The sequence below is a fragment of the Lutra lutra genome, chromosome 7 (genome assembly GCF_902655055.1).
Source record: "Lutra lutra chromosome 7, mLutLut1.2, whole genome shotgun sequence".
NCBI classification, from domain to species: Eukaryota; Metazoa; Chordata; class Mammalia; order Carnivora; family Mustelidae; genus Lutra; species Lutra lutra.
The window spans coordinates 30,315,577-30,331,383 of NC_062284.1; positions in this window are offsets into that span (position 1 = coordinate 30,315,577).

Here is a 15,807-nt window from a genome sequence, read left to right on the forward strand (position 1 = left end):
ACCAGAAAGGAGGAGAGAAAGAGCTTTGTGAGCAGGGTACCTGATAAAGGTCCTTAAGACCCACAGGCCCAAAGTAACAGATAGAGGATGCAGGATGGAAAATCACAGATGAAACAGAGATAGGATGTAGGAGAATGGACACATAGATCCATGGAAAGATGGACATAGAAAGATGAGAGGAAAGCCACGAACAACGAACACAGAGACATAGAAACATGGAGAGACGGAGAAACATGGAGAGACGTGGTGAGATCACGATTTGGAAAGAAAAAAAAAAAAAAAGACATGGGAAGATAGGAGAGACAGAGAAAACATGATGAAGTGAGAAAGAGACCAGAAATAGGGACAGGCAAGCTACACAAAGGAATAGAAAGACAGAAGTTTAAAGAGACACAGAAAAAAGAATGAAAGAGACTGTGATTGGCAGAGATGAACATGTAAAGAGAGTAGAGACCAGGGTAAATATTTAAAAACCCAGAACTAATGACAGTTAAGAGACCCACTTGGAGAGATGGGGCTGGGAGTTAAAGAAACTTTTATTGTGAACAGTGTTTATGTTGCAAACCTCCTGTGGGATCTCGACAACCAAGGCCACCCTCTGTCCTCCCAGCCAATGGCTCCTGCCCTTCATAGTGCCCTCCACTCACACCATCCTGCGCCTGGAAGGGGGCCTCCGTGGGTGGGAGACACTGAGGGGATTCTTTGCCCAGAATAATGGCCCATTGTCTGGCTCTAGCCTGCTGGGAGTGGGACCACACTCCCACAGCTGGGATGGAAAGAGGGTGGGAGGGAAGAAAGGCAGACAAGAAATAGCGAGGGAGAGGGAAGAGAAGGGAGGGAGTTTAAGGGGCTATGGAGGGTTGAGTAGGAAGTATAGTCTGGCTACCAGGCCAATCATGTGCTACAGGGCAGGACACTGGGTTCTGCTGTTAGTCCTGTCCCTGGTTCATTCACATAGTCACTGTTCTCTGTCCCTGCTATAATGCAAGCTTTAGCTGATTTACAGAGCTATGGGGAGGACTCAATAAGATAAGGAATGGGAACTTGAGGAGTTGTCAAACATGGCTCCTGGGGTGCCTGGGTGGCTCAGTGGGTTAAGCCTCTGCCTTCAGCTCAGGTCATGATCTCGGAGTCCTGGGATCGAGCCCCGCATCAGCTCTCTGCTCAGCAGGGAGCCTGCTTCCCCCTCTCTCTCTGCCTGCCTCTCTGCCTACTTGTGATCTCTCTCTCTCTGTGTCAAATAAATAAATAAAATCTTAAAAAAAAAATGACTCCTAACAGGAGAGATGTAGGGAGTCCATGTGAGCCTAGGGAAAGATATAGGGGTTTACATAAGCCTTTAGGAGAGGGGCCTGAGGTCCACATTGAAGTTTATAGGTTATCTGTCTGGGCTCCACACAGTATTCACAGGAGATATCTTGTGGTTCATGTGGGTCCTACCGGAGAAATGTCAGAGGATTTTTTCCCAGTCAGGAGAATCAGAAGGACCTCTTAGTTGTCCAAAAAATAAGACAGGAAAATATCCAGGTCCAGAGTCATAAGCCCATCTTTGTCCCAGTGGATTACATCTTCAGAGTGTGGGTAAATGCAAAGGAACAATGTTGTCAGTGATGACAATCATTTAAACAAACTTTTAGTCAACAAACATGCTGATCACCTACAATGAGAAGGAGCACAATGCAGTGGTTAAGAATATGGACCTAGAGGGCGCCTGGGTGGCTCAGTGGATTGAGCCTCTGCCTTCGGCTCGGGTCATGATCTCAGGGTCCTGGGATCGGGCCCCGCATCGGGCTCTCTGCTCAGCAGGGAGCCTGCTTCTCCCTCTCTCTCTGCCTGCCTCTCTGTCTAGTTGTGATCTCTCTGTCAAATAAATAAATAAAATCTTAAAAAAAAAAAAAGAATATGGACCTAGAAAGCAGACTGCCTGCCTTTCCCCAGCTTGGTGGTTTGATCAAGGTACTTGTTCTTACTGAACCTTAGTTTTCCACATATATAAAACAAGGGTGGTGAGAACAGGACCTGTATCTAGGTTTTCTGTGACAATGAAATGCATTAACACATGTAGACACATGTAACACAAGGACTGTTACACAGTTAATAACTGTTTGTTTATACTGTGTGCTGGGAACATGTGGGGAACATGTCTTTCTCATGGTTGAGGGCAGGAATGAAAAAGCCTGAGCCAAATCATGCAAATCATTTAAAGCTTCTTCTCACATGTGGCAAATGTCACATGCCACTCACCAAAGCATGTCATATGGCTAATGCATGAGAGACAGAAGACATGCTCTCTCTAGACGATGCAAGGCATAACAAACAGTGGGGATGTCAATTGCAGGGAGGGAGTAAGTAACTGGGAGCAAGAATCCAGTCACTCATAGGGCCAGCTCCAGGCCACTTGTCTTCTCTTGCCTCGCTATGGTTGGATGAGGCATGTCCACCAAAGGGTGTCTGGGATAGTATCTATGTTATAGGCCAATAAGCAACTGAAAATAATAGAGGATTTGTCTAAACCTGAAAATGTGTCTAAAACTGAAAATAAAAGAGGATTTGCTAAACCCTTAATATGTCTGAGTGAGATGCTAAGCCTCATGACTATTCTGTGAAGTTGTGCTATTATCCCCAATTTGTGTCTGAGCAAAGTGAGGCTTAAAGAGGTGAAGTGATTTGCCCAAGGAAATAAAATTGATTTCTAAGAAATGGAAGAACTAGTATTTTTTAGTATTTTTAGGGGTTTCTGGGAAACCCCAGAAACAGACAATGGGATAAGGATGTGAGTACAAATGACCTTTTTGAGAGATGATACCCAGGAAACACTGGTAGAGTTGTGGAGGAAGCAGAAACAAAGAAATGAACGGAAACCAATTCAGGGTGCAATAATGAGCAGGTTACCACCGTGGGCAATGTTCGCGTTGGGGGTGGTTGGCGGGCATCATTATGGGGGACCTCTGGGACACAGTATAGAATGCAACACAGCTGTCCCACCAAACAAGTGAGGAAACTAAGGGTTGAGAGCTGCTCCTGGCATTTTCAGACTTTCCAGTGTGCCTTCTGAGCAGAAAGTCCTTGGGCAGAAAATCCCAGGGGCTTGCAGTAAGAAGTCATCAGAAATGGTTAAGGAAGAAGGGAGAGAACACAATGTAGTAGCATCTACTACAACCAAGATCTAAACCCAAGTCCATCAGGCTCTCAAGTCACATCATGCTGCCTCCAAGGTAAACCAGTAGTCCTGTGGAAGATTGCAATATGGAATCTCCTTTCTTAAGAAAGACCCTCCTGCCCCACCCCCCCATCCCACTCCATGCTCCTGGTCTTGTGAGATGTCAGGTCCCTACACTTAGCATATATGTCTGATCCCATGGCACTGTGTATACAATGACCCACCTTCTTACCTGCAGAACCACAGCAATGTCAGAGCAGCTCATTCAGTCCACTAACTAGTCAGGTGGTCAACCCTACAACTCAGAGAGTTCATCCTAGGCCTCCCCATAGAGTTCCTCTCCCCTGTGTATGTCTTCTCTCCCCAACCAGACTGGAAACTCCATCAAGGAAACCCACAGAATGGGAGAAAGTATTGACAAACCACATATCTGATAGAAGACTTGCAGGTAGAATATATGAAGAATTCACAAAACTCAATAATACAATGAAAAATAAACCACTTTTTAAATGGGCGAAGGAGGAACACCTGGGTGGCTCAGTTGGTTAAGCATCTGCCACCGGCTCTGGTCATGATCCTGAGGTCCTGGGATCCAGTCCACATCAGGCTCCCTGCTCAGCAGGAAACCTGCTTCTCCCTCTGCCTGCTCTGTCTGCAGCTCTCCCTGCTTCTGCTCTCTCTCTCTCTGACAAATAAATAAATAAAATATTTTTAATTAATTAATTAATTAATTAATTAAAATGGGCAAAGGATCTGAATAGAAATTTCTCCAAAGAAGGGGTGTCTGGTTGGCTCAGTCGGTAAAGCATACGACCCTTGATCTTGGGGTGGTGAGTTAAAGCCCCACATTGGGCCTAGAGTTTACCTGGAAAGAAGGAAGGAAGGAAGGAAAATTTCTCCTAAAAAGATATACAGATGGCTGATAAGCACATGAAAACATGCTCACCATCATTAGTCATCAGAGAAATGCAAATCAAATCCACAATTAAACACCATTACACAAGCACTAGAATGGTTATAGTCAAGAAGACAGATACTCAGTATTGACAGGAGAAACTGGAACCCTCATATTCTGCTGATAGGATTGTAAAATAGTGTAGCCACTTTGGAAAACAGCCTGGCAGTTCTTCAAAAAGTTAAACATAAAAAAAAAAAAGTTAAACATAGAGTTACTGTTTGACCTAGCAAGGTCTAAACCCAAGAGAAATAAAAACATAGGTTCACCAAAGAGCAAATTTATTTATTTGTAGTAGCTAAAAACTGGAAATAGCCATCAATAATAGAAAGGATAAACACATTATTATATATTCATACAATGTAATATGACTCAAGGAGTGAAATGAATGAGCAGTGACTACATCCAACAATATGGGTGAATCTAAAATATATTAAGCAAAATAGGCCAGACAAAACAAAACAAAAAACACTCCATACTATATGATTTCACTTATATGAAGTTTAACAACAGGAAAATTTACGTGATACAAACGAGGATAGGGGTTGCTTACTTGGGGGGGCGGGTGGCGGGAGGGTGGGTAGACTCAGTTCAAAGAGACAGAATAAAACATTTCTGGGGTGATAGAAATACTCTAGATCTTGTTTTGGGTGGTCGTTACAAGTTATATAAAATTATCAAAACGTATTAAACCGAAAACTTCAGATCTGTGTCCTCTATTGTTTATAAGTTATAACTCAGTATTGTTAGCTTAAAAAGATGAGGATCACTGGAACAGCCTGAGTCTGGGAAACAAATATGATTCCCAACCTCCACTTCTTGCCTGTGTAGCAAGCCCTAGGCCACGGCCACTCCACATTGCTTCCTTTCTATCAGCAGTGCCTCCAATAAACCACTTGGGGGCAGCCACGCCTGCAGTGACTAATGCCAGCAAGTGCTAGTATTCCACTAGCTAGCTAGGTTGTTCTGAAGGCTGCTGAAGAGCTGGGCGCTGCCCCGTAGCCTATTGGCCTATGCAGCTCAAGTCCTCATCACCACCACCCCTTATAGCCTAGCCAGCAGCTGCAAACATGCAACACCCACCGCTTACTTGTCAAGTTAGAACAGACATGTCCAGCAAAATCTACTTCCACTAACTGCAGTCACAGTACACCCTGGGCCCCTCAACTTCCCATCCTCTGTTCCCATTGTTCCTATCAACAGCTGGGTATTGTTCATGGTATTCCTTTGGCTAGCTGATTCCCACTCATACTTCAAGTGCCCACATGAGTCTCAGATCCTCTGGTTAGGTCCATGGACCAGATGCCTCTGCCCCTTCCTTTCCTGCCACCCTGTGCTGTGTTGTTAGCTAGGTATTGGACTCCCCATCAGACTGAGTTCAGGGCCAAGGGTGACGGAGCAGGCCCACATCTGTGTTGCACACCATCGCCCCCACTGCCAGTCACAGGGACAAGGAAACTTGGTTGAATAGTGTGTTTGGTGAATGTTAAACAAGCAGCTCTTCATAGGAAAAATGTATATATATATATACTTATTGCAAGAGTTACTGATAGAAAGAATGTGTAACACACAATGTACACATAATAAAATACACAATACAGTTTATTAGCAATTCCTTATAGCCAACTGATTCTCATCTCATCAGTTTTTCCTTTACACTTGCCTCCAAAGCCTACAGTTACAACTGATGAATGAGCAAAGATGATTAAAAAATAAATAACAATAAATCAATTCTGTATCTGTAGTGTTTGCTAATTTCTGTGATGAAAGTACTTCCACTGTGGCTGATTTCAAGCTACCAGTATGATGTTCCTGAATGCGGTGTCAGGCAAAGATGTCCCACAGCACACCGTTACACAGTATTACCACCTCACAGACACAAGAAGCCTAAATTAATTCAAGAGCATGAATAGTAAAATGTTCTTAAGTTATTAGAATGTGGTAACTTTTGAATGAGTTGAATATTTATTACTTTTCTTTTAATGCAGCTACTTAATTATAAGCTGATATAATTAAACTTTTTTTAAAAGATTTTATTTATTTATTTGACAGAGAGAGATCACAAGTAGGCAAAGCAGCAGGCAGAGAGAGAGGCAGAAGCAGGCTCCCTGATGAGCAGAGAGCCCGATGTAGGGCTCCATCCCAGGACCCTGAGATCATGACCTGAGCCGAAGGCAAAGGCTTAACCCACTGAGCCACCCAGGCATACCTAATTAAACATTTTTTTAAAGATCTTATTTATTTATTTGAGAGAGAGACAGTGAGGGAGAGCATAAGAGGTCAGAGGGAGAAGCAGAACCCCCATGGAGCAGGGAGCCGGATGCAGGACTCAATCCCAGGATTCTGGAATCATGACCTGAGCTGAAGGCAGTCACTTAACCAACTGAGCCACCCAGGCGCCCATGATATAATTCAACCTTTAATAGTGGTTGTAGTTTAACAACCAGACTACAAAATAAAAAACTTAACATTTGGCTCTCATAGGCTAGTATGAGCTGCTTCTAGGTGCCCTATTCTTTTGTTTTTATATGCAACTTATTGTGAAAATAAAAACATGGTTAAGCATAACCATAAAAAAATAAATTTCTGGACCAATTAGAACAATAAGTAGTTAATGTCATACATGACTGTCCCAGGGACCTGGATGGCTCTGTTGGTTAAGCGTCCACTCTTGATTTTGGCTCAGGTCATGATCTCAAGGCCGTGAGATCCAGTGCTGCGCTGGGCTTCGTGCTCAGTGTAGAGTCTGTTGAGATCCTCTCTCTCCCTCACCCTCTGCCTCTCCCCCCATTTGTACTCTCTCTCCCTCTCAATACATAAATAAAATCTTTAACAACAACAAAAAATATCATACATGGTGCCTGGGTGGCTCAGTGGGTTAAGCCTCTGCCTTCGGCTCGGGTCATGATCTCAGGGCCCTGCATTAGGCTCTCTGCTCAGCGAGGAGCCTGCTTCCCTTTCTCTCTCTCCCTCTCTCTCTGCCTGCTGCTCTGCCTACTTGTGATCTCCATCAACTAAATAAATAAAATCTTTTAAAAAATAAAATAATAAAATAATAAATATCATACATGACTGTCTCTAGAACATTTTTGGTTATCACCAAACTCAGAGACTTACCGCCCTGGCCTTGTCTTCCAGCAGCACATGGGCCACTGTGATGCTGGGCTGCTCTACATACTTCAACTCTTCCCTGGGTCCTCGCCTCTTCCCAGCCCTCATCTCTCTCTGGAACTGCTGATGATCAGCTCCAAAACCCCCAATTCCGTAGCAGGAAGGTTGGTTTAGCCTCCATCTTTTTTTTTTTTTTTTTTAAGATTCTATTTATTTGACAGAGAGAGAGACAGGGAGGGAACACACGCAGGGGGAGCGGGAGAGGGAGAACCAGGCTCCCTGCCGAGCAGAAGCCTGATGTGGGGCTCATCCCAGGACCCTAGGATCATGATCTGAGCCGAAGGCAGATGCTTAACCAACTGAGCTACCCAGACGCCCAGCCATGACATTTTAAGGTGATTTGTTACCCAGCAGTAGGGACCTGAAGCAGGTTGACATTTTAAAACATGAAACTGTCAAGTATAACCATGAAGTGTTTTAGCTTGTTTTTTTGAAAACACCTGGAATTCAGGGCAGATTCTGGAAGGTGTGCACCCTCAACCCACAGGGAAGATATGTGGAAACAAAAGACAACTACTGGGGTACCATGGTGGCTCGGTTGGTTGGGTGTCTGCCTCCGGCTCAGATCATGATCCCAGGATCCTGCGATCTTGGCCCCCATCTGGCTCCCTGCTCATCGGAGAGTTGGCTTCTGCCTCTGCCCTCTGCTTCCCCTGCTTGTGCTCTCTCTCTCTCTCTTTCGCTCTGTCAAATAAATAAAATCTAAAAAATTTTAAAAAGAAGAAAGAAGAAGAAGGAGGAGGAGGAGGAGGAGAAGAAAAGACAACAACTTCAGAGATCTGCCGGTCTCCATGACTTCTCCTGGAGGCGGGAATGATGAGGCTTGGTGACATCCACTCTTAACTCTATTATCTCTTCCAAGGCAGGTTCCCCAGGAAGATCATTAATCAGCAAACACACATAATTTCTAGGCAGAGAGAGTTCTCCCAGAAATTCTGCAAACAACATACCTTCTTTCCCTTGCTGAAATATATACAATTTATCTTCCGGGACAGTATGTACAGGGCACCTTGTGAGTTATTTTGGAACAATAGATGGTAGGCAGATTTGATTAACTTCATCTTTTGCTGGAGAGAAGGAAGGACATAATTAATTAGCTGGTAGTAACAGGGAATCTTCACGGCCTTAAAGAGGATTTGACCAAGTAACAACCTTGAACTGGAAGGAGCCCCAATTCATCCAGCTTGATTTGAGGGCTCTTCTCTGGACTGGCAGGAAGAGGGATAGGGTGGCAGGGGTGTCATGTGAAAAGTCATGTTTCTATTCTCACCACCATAGAGAGGCATGGAAGGGGCAACTGCCAGGAAGAGAGGTGACCCAGGGAACACAGAACTGTTTCCTGGCTTCTTCCCAGTGCTCCAGACCCTACGTGCCTCTACAGCAACAAAATGACACACTTCTCCATAAGCCTGACTCTGACAGGATGCGATGGGAGAAGGGCTCTCTACATACGCAGCATTCGGGAAAGCTGATACAGCCATTCCCCACTGAAATGAAGCCAAAAATGTTAAATCACACACAAGCAAAATAAAACCACTGGGCCTGCATTCCTGCCTGTCCACAAACAGCTGGGGCCCAACAGCTCTGGCTGCCTCGTGGAGGTTAATATTCTGTTTCGCCTTTTTTTTTTCACCCCACCCTCTGTTTGCCCACAAGCTTGACTGTTCAGTAGCTAAATGGGCAAGGACAAGTTTGTCTCTGAAATGTGGGAGTGGTGATCCCATGGCGGTACTGGGGGGATAACCTGAGACAGTCCCAGGAGGTAAGCACTTACATCATCATTTCCATTTAACAGGAGAGGAAACTGAGGCACAGAGAAGTTCCAAGGGCACAGTTAGCAAGAGGCAGAGCTAGGATGCAAACTCAGGCCATGGGCTCCAGAGTCCATATTATTTTTTTTTAAGATTTTATTTATTTATTTGACAGAGAGACACAGCAAGAGAGGGAACACAAGCAGGGGGAGTGAGAGAGGGAGAAGCAGGCTTCCTGCTGAGCAGAAAGCCCAATCCGGGGCTTCAACCCAGGACCCTGGGATCATGCCCTGAGCTGAAGCTGAAGGCAGATGCTTAACGACTGAGCCACCCAGGCACCCCCAGAGTCCATATTCTTAATCACTCCACTAGCTGCTTCTGGGTGTTGGATGGGCAAGCATTTTTTTTTTTTTTTTTTTTTTTTTTGTCAGGGAGAGAGAGAGAGCAAGAGCGAGAGTGAGTACAAGCAGATAGAGTGGCAGGCAGAGGCAGAGGGAGAAGCAGGCTCCCTGCTGAGCAAGGAGCCCTATGTGGGACTCGATCCCAGGATCTGGGATCATGACCTGAGCCGAAGGCAGCGGCTTAACCCACTGAGCCACCCAGGCGCCCCAGCATTTTCTAACTTATCAAAAAACTCAGTGCACCCCTAAAGGATAGTTTTAATTCTGGGAAGGCACAAACTAAGCACCCTAGCTCTGCCCCAAGTCAGAGCTGGAGAAGGAAGAGCAGCCCTGGTGCCCCTCATCCCAGGCAAGCCCTGGCAGAGCAGACATCTACCCTGGAGTCCAGGACCTTTGTTCTGGATGACTACAGAGACCCATAGCTGATGGCTTTCACCCTGCTGCCTCTCCCTCCTCTAGGGGGTCTAGTTCCAGGATTAAGAACACATTTGGGGGGCACCTTGGTGGCTCATTTGGTTGAGCATCCAACTCTTGACTCAGCTCAGGTCATGATCTCAGGGTTGTGAGATGAAGCCCTACATCGGGCTCGTGCTGACCATGGAACCTGCTTAAGATTCTTTCTCTCCCTCTGCATCTTCCATGCTTCCACGCTCTCTCTCTTAAAGAAAAAAATAATAATAATAATAGATGCTGGAGCCAGGCTACCTACCTGACTTTGGATCTGGCTCTACCTTACTTACGAAATGGGTAGCAGCTCCTAAATAGTGCTTGTATGAGATGAGCTAGTACGTGATGAGTGTAATGCCCGGTACACAGTAAATGCTCAGTAAATCTCAGCTGTGATTGGTAAATATTCCCTCACCTTATCAGCTCTATACTCTCCTCCCCCCCACTCCCCTACCAAGGTTCTCAAACATCCTGTTTCTTTGGTTTTAGGTCAATCTCCACCATTAGATTTAGAAGTATAACCTTATCTTCTCAGGGGAAAGCTGATTCAAAGGTGGAAGCAATCATGGGGAATTTCAGGCATCACAACAGGCTTTTGGGAAGTGTTTTGGGGCCCAGCACGCTCCTGGGAACTCTAACTGTGCCCAGGTGAGTAGCTTTTTACTACACTTGTCTTTCCTTTACTTCCTCTTGGGACTCAGGTGACTTGGCCTGATGCTAGGAAAGCAATCGAATCTCAGGCAAGGTTGCTGGGCTCACTGGGTCTATACCGCAAACTCCTATTTTCCACCTCTGAGGCCAGAGCCAGCAAGGAGAACGAAGCAGCCTGAAGGCAGAGGCTTGACAGGTGTTAGGACTCCTGGGTCCTGTCCTGGCTGGCCCATGGGCAAAAGCAATAACTGGAGGTGAGGCATGGTGAGGAGACTGGGCTGGGGTGGGGACAGAGCTGAGGAGCTAGAATCAGAGCATTTCCCTAGGGTCTGGGGACTCAGTCTGTGAGAAGTTATCAGGCCTGGACAGGGACTTCTCCATGGCTGAGCTCTTGGTCTCTCCCAGGCCAAGTTCCCCCTCCAGGCTTCATTGCCTAGCAGTGTTAAATTTACAAGGAGCTCTGATAGCTATAGTCCCACTCAGCCTTCAAGAAAGCCCTGTAGGAGCACCTGGGTGGCTCAGAGAGTTAAGCCTCTGCCTTCCACTCAGGTCGTGATCTCAGGGTCCTGGGATCAAGCCCGGAATCGGGCTCTCTGCTCAGCAGGGAGCCTTCCCCCTCTCTCTCTGCCTGCTTCTCTGCCTACTTGTGATCTCTCTCTCTGTGTGTGTCAAACAAATAAATAAATAAAATATTAAAAAAAAAAGAGAGAGAGAGCCCTGTAAAGTGGTAAGTGAGCTTATAGTGAGTGAGCTTATGCCCAATGACCAAGGACTTGAAAACAATCTCAGAAAAGTTGTCACACTTGGGGCTCCTGGGTGGCTCAGATGGTTAAGCATCTGCCTTTGGCTCAGGTCATGATCCTGGGGTCCTGGGATAGAGCCACGCATTGGGCTCCCTGCTCAGTGGGAAGCCTGCTTCTCCCTCTCCTTCTCCTGATGCTTGTGTTCCCTCTCTCACTGTGTCTCTCTCTGTCATATAAATAAATAAAATCTTTTTTTTTAAGATTTTATTTATTTAGTTGACAGAGAGAGATCACAAGCAGGCAGAGAGGCAGGCAGAGGGAGAGGAGGAAGCAGGCTCCCCGCTGAGCAGAGAGCCCGATGTGGGGCTCGATCCCAGGACCCCGGGATCATGACCTGAGCTGAAGGCAGAGGCTTAACCCACTGAGCCACCCAGGCGCCCCATAAATAAAATCTTTTTAAAAAGAAAAACAGTAAACACCGATGCTTTAAAAAAGAAAAGAAAAGTTGTCACTCATGCAACTGTTTAGCAAACATTTATTGGTGCTCCTGGGTAGCTCAGTGGGTTAAGCGTCTGACTCCAGGTTTCAGCTCAGGTCATGATCTTAGGGTCTTGAAATAGAGCCCTGCTTTGGGCCCTGTGCTCAGAGCAGTGTTGCCTTGGGATTCTCCCTCTCTGCCCCTCCCCTCTCCCCCAACCTCACACCCTAGCATGCACTCTCTCTCAAATAAATAAATAATCTTTATTTATTTTTTTTAAAAGAGTTTATTTATTTGACAGACAGAGATCACAAGTAGGCAGAGAGGCAGGCAGAGAGAGAGAGGGAAATAGGCTCCTCGCTGAGCAGAGAGCCCGATGCGGGACTCGATCCCAGAACCCTGGGATCATGACCTAAGCTGAAGGCAGAAGCTTAACCTGCTGAGCCACCCAGGCGCCCCAATAAATAATCTTTAAAAAAAATTATTAAGAGCTTTCCATACACCAGGAAATATATTTGGCTTTCCTGATTCAAAGTCTTTCCACATATTTGCTTCAATATGTTGATTCCCGATTGTCTCTCCTCCTAAGTTTGCCTCCCAAATACTCCCCTTCTGCTGTGGCTTTGAAATGTCTACAGATTTTTTGACACTGCTCCCTTCATGAAGTAGAACCTAACTCCTCTTCAGAAGAACCTGGGCTACAAAATGTACTGTGGCTTCCTGCTCATTTTTTTGTTTTTGTTTTCGTTTTTTTGGTCTCTCTCTTTCTCATCACTTGCTCTGGGGAAGTCCACGGTTATGAACACATCTATGGAAAGATCCAGTGTGATAAGGAACTGAGGCCTCAAACCAACATGTGAGACTAACATGCGAGTAAGCAGGGAAGCAGATCTGCCAGATCCAGCCAACATCTTGCCTGTACCCTCAGGAAAGACCCTGACCTAGAACCACCCTTCGAAACTGCTCTTGGGTCTGTAGCCCTCAGAAACCTGCTGAGTTTTTGTTTTTGTTTTTTGTTCCAACCTGCTGAGTTTTGTTTTTGTTTCAGTCTGCTGAGTTTTGGGGATAATTTTTTCTTTTTTTTTTTTAAAGATTTTATTTATTTATTTATTTATTTATTTATTTGACAGACAGAGACCACAAGTAGGCAGAGAGGCAGGCAGAGAGAAAGGAGGAAGCAGGCTCCCCCCTGAGCAGAGAGCCTGATGTGGGGCTCCATCCCAGGACCCTGGGATCATGACCTGAGCTGAAGGCAGAGGCCCAACCCACTGAGCCATCCAGGTGCCCCTAGGGATAATTTTTTATGCAGCAATAGATAAGCAATATATCTTCCCCATTGTAGAAACATCTGCTCTCCCCAAAGTCAACTCAGAGCTTTATTTTTTTTTTTAAGATTTTATTTATTTATTTGACAGACAGAGATCACAAGTAGGCAGAGAGGCAGGCAGGGGCAGAGGGGAAGCAGGCTCCCCGCTGAGCAAAGAGTCCGATGTGGCGCCCGATCCCAAGACCCTGAGATCATGACCTGAGCCAAAGGCAGAGGCTCAACCCAATGAGCCACCCAGGCGCTCCAACTCATACCTTTAATAGGCAGCTCAGATCATTTGAGTTTCCTTTTCTCTTATACTCACTCAGGTGAGGTAGTAAAGTGAGTCAGAGCACCTGCATTCAAACACGTGTGGTCACTGCTTTCTAGCTGTGATGACTGGGCAAGTTACTTAACCTCTCTGTGCCACAGTTTCCAAATGATGAAAAGGAAGATTATGAAAATTGCATTGGGGAATATATCTGTTAAGAGTACCGGACCCAAAAAAAAAAAAAAGAGTACCTGACCCAGGAACACCTGGGTGGCTCAGTGGGTTAAAGCCTCTGCCTTCAGCTCAGGTCATCATCCCAGGATCCTGGGATCAAGCCCCACATGAGGCTGTCTGCTCAGTGGGGAGCCTGCTTTCCCCCCTCTCTCTGCCTGCCGCTATGCCTACTTGTGATCTATCTGTCAAATAATAATAATAAATAAATCTTTAAAATTAAATCTTTAAAAATTAAAAAAAAATACTTAAAAAAAAAAGTACCTGGGGGCGCCTGGGTGGCTCAGTGGGTTAAGCCGCTGCCTTCGGCTCAGGTCATGATCTCAGGGTCCTGGGATCGAGCCCCGCATCGGGCTCTCTGCTCAGCAGGGAGCCTGCTTCCTCCTCTCTCTCTACCTGCCTCTCTGCCTGCTTGTGATCTCTCTGTCAAATAAATAAATAAAATCTTTAAAAAAAAAAAAAAGTACCTGACCCATTGCTGGGCACTTTGTAGTGAGCTCTCTTGGGCCCCCTTCTAAATTTCTAATTCCTGACTCCTTTGCATGCTCCCAAGTCCTTGCCCAGAGGGGCTAGGACTAGGAGCAGCTTCTTCAGGATCATGTCCTCATGCTTGCTCTTCCTGCCATCGAGACAGAGGAGGAGGAGACCTGCTCTGTGCCTGGGGATTTCTCCCAGTTTTGGGGTGAGAAGAGACTTGTCCACAGAGGCAGGGTGCACTGCTGCGGGAAAGGTCCTCTTGCAGAGCAGGGAGCTGTCGCTGCAGGGGGTAAACCCGGGCTCCAGTCTAGCCACCCTATCACCTCCTCTGAGGGTGAAAGGATTTCAAGCTGCCACTAAGTAGTCCCTAACATATCAGGAAAACTGCTCTTGCCAAGGCTTTGCCCATTTTCCTTTCCTTTCACCAGCTTTCTTTCCCCCTCGCCTCCCTTTAAATTTTTTTTTAAATTTATTTAAATCTCCAATCATATGTGAAAAATACTAGCCAACATTTCCCGAGAATCTACCAGCCAAGTTTCTAAGACTGCGATGTGTCTCACAGCCCGTTTAGGAGACCGGTTCCTATGTCAGCCCCGTTTCACAGCCGAGAAAAGCAAGGCACAGAAATTAAGTAAATTGCCCAAGGTCACATAGAGGCAAAAAGGAGGTAATGAAGCTCGGGCTCCAAGGTCAGTACCTCCCGTACACAGGCTGTTCCAGGGTTCTGTGCTAAATTCTGTATTCAGTAGCTCTTTTCTTCAAGAGGCTCACAAAAACTGAATGCTGCTTCCGAGGTAACAGATGCAGTGTGCTCTTTTCTTAAAGATATTTTAAAAATACATTTACATCTACAAACGCACACATATGGAAATAGATTCCCCCCCAACTCGCGCGCCTTTAAAAAAAAAAAAAAAATACTCTCGGCCCTACCCAACTCTTTAACAGCCTTGACTGTCTTTCCATGTTTCCAACCGTCGCGGGGTCTGCGCCACCCATACGCAAATTTACTTGCCCACCTTCCGAGTTGAGCCCTCTACTCCCCTCCCAACCGTGTTCGCCCCTTCTCCGGGGTTCCTGGCCGCCTCCCCGCGTATTCTCCCAGGCCCTGTTTGCTCTCTAACCTCGCCCCTCCTCTCCCCTCCCCTCCCCAGCCCTCCCCCACGCGTATCCTCTCCACTTCTCTGTCCCCAATCCTAGCCGCCAGCGCATTTCTCCCCTCTTCCTGCCTCGCCCCGGTACATCACCGCCCACCCATTTTTTCATCCCCACTGCCCCTCTTCCGCCCCCGCTTCCTCCCGGCCAATCTCCTCACCCTTACTCACAGTTCCCCCACTCCTTGAACCTTCCCACCCTCCCACCCCCCACCGCCCAGCTGGAGCGCACAGACGGCAGGCTAGGACGCGCGCTGACAGGGTAATGAATGGCTTCAGCGGTAATTAGCGACCCGGCGGCTAATCACGATGTACATTTACATTTTAAGTGCTGCAGAGGGAGCGGGGAAGGGGAAGGGACCCGGAGGGAATGCGGGCCTTTTCCGCGCTCTCGCTTCCGGGGGGAGCGAAGTGAATCCGTGTGTTCTACAGCTGGAGGTGGGAGAAGGGGGAGGGGCGTGCTAACCCGACGCAAATCGGGAGCTCCCAGGCCCCGTCCACCAAACTGCAGATCCGGCCTATATCCCCTCCAAGTAAGGTTCGGCCTGGGCTTGCATACTCCTGCGGATGGAGAGCTCGCTTCTTCCCTAACCAACCCCTTCTACCGTAGATCC